We start from the raw sequence: 5,403 nt of genomic DNA, 5'->3' as shown, positions 1-5,403 counted from the left end.
AAAACACATATTTAAAACAAACAAAAAATGAAATAAAAAGATAGATTTCAATCAAAATAATATCGTTCACTGTATACATTTACTTTTAAAATATTTTTATAACATTTATTTCCTTTTAACAATTAATCGTATTTTATAATAATATCATAAATGCCCTTGACATGTTCAATTTGAATTTTCTTTCTTTTATGATTTTTTTTTTTCATATTGGTTGTATATTTTGAACTAAAAAATTTCTATTTTTATATCTTGCTGGAATGTTAATTTTTCACCAAAAGGAATTTTTATTTTTTGAGAAGTCGACAATTGGCCAAAAGTAAAAATTTTGACTAATTATGCTATCATTACCAGTATTCAACTGTCGTAAAGTTTTTTTCTTTTTTTTTTTTGTGAGATAATTTAAGCAGGAAACTCATTCGATCAAGGAAATCATAATTTTTTCCAGAATGAATCGCGTTTATTAAAGAACAAACATAAAACTTTGTCAATTGACAGTATTTTTTATTTATTTATTAATGTCTATTCTGTAAAAAAAAATCACGAAAAACGTTTTTCTTGCAAATGAATGTTTAGGAAATAAAATAATTTGGAAAAGTCCCTAAAAGGTGATTAATTACATATGCATGAGCTTTTGTTCTTAAAATTTTATGTATGTATGTATATTTGTCATAATAAGAACATTTTTTCAATTATGCAAAACACAGGTGTCCACAACCTAATATAATTTATACAAATTCAAGAAGTGATGAATTACTTATGTATGCATATGTATATACCCTCTTCTAAAACGGAATAGCGAACAATAATGTCATTCCAAAAATGTCGAGATTACAGCGAGTAATAAACTTGAAGCGGAAAACACAAAAAAATGAACCAAACTGACTGATAAGACGCGATAAAATTGGCAAAAACGGCAATAACCACAATGCCGGCCGAATTATTGATAACATGAGTCATACAACAAATACATAAGAGAATGCATATAAGCGATGATTGTCGCTCGCTATTAACACAGGAAAGCACAAAATACTTATATTAAATAATATGCTCGTATGTACATACATATGTACATATGTATGTATTTTTATAGCACTTTACTGATAAGTAATGACAATGCACGACGATTGAGTGAATGGCGAATGCGCTGTATGCATGTCAGTGCACGTAAATGCATGCAATTTTACCGAGATGAATGCCAGTGATGGCGGCAATAACAACAATTTATGCGTAATAACAACAACACACGCATAAAAATACCAAAAAATAAACTCAAAGAAAAACAAACAACAAACGTGTAATAAAAAAAAAAACAAACGCGTAACAAATACAGCAACAAATGCGTAATAATAACAACAGCAAACACATAACAAACACAACAACAACAAACGCGTAATAATAATAACAACACCAGTTGATATAAATGCAATTGCCCCAAATACCAGAAATACTTTGTGAAGGCGTACTGCAGCGCGTGTGCTTTGCGAAGGAATGCACCGAATGGCGACGAAATGCGACGACGAGTTAGGTCTGCGCCCGAAACCGATTGCAAAGAAACTGCGGCGCGAATGATGGCCACAGTGTAAACAAAAGTCAGTTGAGATTTCATTTTGCGAATCTATGTATGTCTGTATGTATGGGCGAGTGTAAATGACAGCGAAAGCGAACCGAGAAACGAGAAAGAAATGACAGAACACACACACAAGAAATGCTGATAGCAATCAAAAAGAATACAGATGACGCCTACTATGGTGGCACAACGGCTGGTGGCGCGAGCAATAGGCAATGACGTCGTTTGTGGACTGCCTAGCTGGGGACCAGCTGGCGGTACACACAAATACACATCGCTGATGAACGCTAGGAATTGCTGCCGACTAATAAGTAACAATCGGGCGAGTAAAAGACGTACATATGCACAAATGTCTGTGACACAACAGGTGTGACGATACGACACGGCCGCGTCGTCTTGCGACGGACTTAAATCAAATGTGCGTATGAGTGTTTGTGTGCAGCGGCTGCAAAACTGATGTAACAATACAGCCGAAAGTGGCACACGCTCCAGAGCTGGTCCAGAGCAAGCTTGACGAGTAAAAAAAGTAATAAAGAAAAGGCAGGAATTTGCAAAGCAACAACTGGTTTAATGAGCTAGACGCGAGCGCAAAGCTGTGTACTCGCTATCAGTGCTGCTTTATCAGGTACAATAAGACAAGCGCGCTGACCCGCTTTCGCTTTCTTTGGTGCGTGAATTGTTGTTGCTCTCATTATTAGCTTCATACGTATACATAAGTTTGTGTGAACCAAAGCCTTCGACACAAATATTGCTACAACAATGTAAAACAAAAATATGAACAACAACCACGAATTGAAGTATTAATAAATGATATACAAAAAGAAATCAAAACGACTCGAACCTTCTCAACAACCTGTTCGCTTTGGTATGCGCAGAATGAAAGACGATCGGCCAAGCTATAAATGTGTGTGATTGACTGTGTTGGTTGCACGGAGTAGCGGCAAGACACGAAAAGTATTACGCGAGCAAAATATTTCATTGCGTAGCTTTATGGCGCGAGACCCATCGACCGATCGACCGATCGACCTGGCGCACTTAATTTGGCTGGCTAATAGACTGAGCTTTTGGTTACGTGCATTGTCGGTCACTGGATATTTCGAAAAGGTGCTTTACCGTTATATGCGCTGACAGACTGAGCTTCTATATAAATTACAATAAAGGAATGTATGCAAATGAATTACGCATGCGCGCCGACCAACGCCGCGTTGATGAGCACCAAACTGTCAACTGCTGAAGCCAAGCGTCTGCAATGGCGGAAATAGGAAGCAAAGCAAATTTGCATTTCATTGGCATTACACACGCTACAAATGTAGTGGTAAGCAGTATAACTATAAGTAAGTAAGTGTGTGTGTGTGTGTGGCAGGGTTGGCTGCACTTTCTAGTCTTCTGCTGTCTATATTTATTTATATATACATATGTATGTGCGTTTGTGTGTGTTGGTGCGCGTAAGTCAATCACCAGCTCAGCGAAACGCAAAATAGTAAGTAACACCACGCGCAGAGCGAATAAAAGTGGCACAAAAATGCCGACAATACAAACGCGCGTCAATGAGTAGACACTTCAAAGCCACAAACAGCGAGCTAATAGAGAGCAAATAGCCAAAGAAATGCCAAGAAATCAAGCAATCAACGCAACAACCGAAACTAAGCTCACCCAACAGCCGGTTTTGCGTTGCGAACTTACGAGCAGCAATGCCTCAGTGGCGGCTAGAGAAATGTTATGCCGCGACCACACTAACAACGGAGGGGCAAACGGCCGTAAGAGTGACAGCGCAAAATTGCAAGCGCTACAATAAATACAATAAAAGCAATTGCGGTGGCAAAAATTGTTCCATTGGACTTTGTACTTTGCGAATATAACTGTATATATGTATATGCATGTATGTGTGTATTACTTTAGTGGCTGCTCAATCAAACACGCTCGCTGAATTTGCGTGCCATTGCTAAAAATCACTGTTTTGTTTTTGTACAAAGTTAGATGTCAGCATCATCCAATGCGGCGGGTTTCCTGCATAAAAGTGGTTTGTGAAGTGCCGGTTGTAGATTCCTGTTTAAATGTTTTGATTGTGAGCTGTTTGGACTCGTTTCGTTGAACCTGCTCCAAAGGGTGGAAAAAGGCAACGGTCGGCAAGGAAGGAAGTATTGAGTTGTTTCCAACTCATCTTCTTCCATACAGCTTTTTCAGATGGCGCTTTGTAAGATTCCCAGCCTCCATATCTACGATAGTCTCCAGATCTGGTCCGTAGCCACTATTTCCTGTGCGCAGATCTCAAAACAATGCTCGCTGTAAACAAATTATCGTCGAATGAAGAGGTGATCGCCGAAACTGAGGTCTATTTTAAAGCCAAGAATAAATCTTACTGCAAAATGGTTTCGAAAAGTGTATCACCCTTGAAGGGAACTATGTATGTTGAACAACCAAAAAAAAAAAATATATAAAAAAAAAACTTTTTTGCCAATAAAATGTGTTTTACTATGGTAGGCCGAGTATTTTTAAATTTAGGAGAAAAGGGAATTCATAACCTTAACATGGCTGTCTGGAAAATTGTAAGTTTCTTATTACTTAAACATATTTATAGTATGTTAGACTAAGGCCAGCACTGAGTCCCACATGCATATGTACATACATACATTACTATGTATATACAATAGATATATTTGTGTACGCACCTTTTTGAAATTAATAGCATATTCTTAGAAAACAAATATGTAAGAAATTTGACACTTATTTGTTATTAGCCTCAATGACTTTAAGTAAACAAAATCAAAAAGTACATTTTTATTTTAACTGGAAAGAAAGGTGAATAATTACTTACAAAACAGATTTTTTCACGAATATAAAATATATACATAATTTTAAATTTTTTTTATTTAAAAATAAATTATTATTTAAATAATTTTTTATAAGTAAATAAAACGTATATTCAGAAATTATTTTAGAATTTTAATTTCGAATATATTTTCGAAAAAAATACGCATATTATTGCTTATTATGCATTGAAGTGTGTTGTAATTGCTGATGTGTTATTTGTAACAGACGAAAATAATGATCCTAAATTATGTTCGAAACACAAAAAGCGGTCAAAGTCACCGCCAAATTTCACGTACAAATTTCAATGCAAAAATTTATGTATTGAAATTAAGTTTTTATGAACGCCGTGGCAGAAATTGGGCAATCAACAACATTGCAGGCAAAAAACAATAAAATACATACACATATACACACATTCATAGAAAAAATAAATAAAATAAAWTAAAATTAGTAAATAAACAAATGATGCGCATAAAATAGAAACACGTTCGTTTTGGTAAAATTATATTTCACGGTCAAGATGCCAGATAAATTACAGGCACTCACACACACGCACACAACCGCAGCCACTCGAAGATGTCCAAAAACAAAACAAAAAAAAGTCTGGCGGGCGTGACGACAACAATGGTTGTTAGACAAAAAGGGTCAAAGCGTCAATGTAATTACAAGTGTTTAAGTGGATAAGTCAAGATTGAAAGCGAGATTCATGAAATACACACACACATATGGACACACATTCACACATAGCGGCGCTTGTGAATGAAGAAAGAGAGCAAAAAAGCCACAAGCATGATTTCGAAATTTTGATGCTCATGAGGGGATGAGTGTGTATGTGCGTTTGTAGAATTTGCGCAGCTTTTTCTGAGGGTGGTTTTAAACAACAACAACAATTCATATTGAGCACAGATTTAACTGTGTGAACACTTTTGAATGAATGGCTTTTTAATGGGTTCTATATGAGCTGACTAGCAAAAAGTTAAACAACAACAACAATACTAAAAACAGCAGGAACAATAATAACATAA

At 35.9% G+C, this 5,403-nt stretch overlaps 1 protein-coding gene across 2 annotated transcripts in view; it reads right to left on the bottom strand.

The window, feature by feature from the left end:
- The window catches only part of LOC108970479 (elongation of very long chain fatty acids protein AAEL008004), a 40,390-nt gene that overhangs the window by 19,951 nt on the left and 15,036 nt on the right, over nucleotides 1–5,403 (bottom strand). Inside the window, exon 1 of one of the 2 annotated variants that reach the window (XM_018935899.1) lies at nucleotides 1,440–1,515. The exons of the other annotated variant lie outside the window; for it this stretch is intronic. The gene's annotated coding sequence lies outside the window, so the exon portion shown is untranslated. Of the gene's footprint in view, nucleotides 1–1,439; nucleotides 1,516–5,403 lie in introns of those variants that run through there. 2 annotated transcript variants of the gene reach the window in all.

The sequence above is a fragment of the Bactrocera latifrons genome, unplaced genomic scaffold (assembly GCF_001853355.1).
Source record: "Bactrocera latifrons isolate USDA-ARS-PBARC rearing strain unplaced genomic scaffold, ASM185335v1 scaffold_3, whole genome shotgun sequence".
In the NCBI taxonomy this organism is placed as follows: Eukaryota; Metazoa; Arthropoda; class Insecta; order Diptera; family Tephritidae; genus Bactrocera; species Bactrocera latifrons.
Note: the sequence above shows the minus strand (reverse complement) of the source record. Positions and strands in the feature narration are given on the sequence as shown.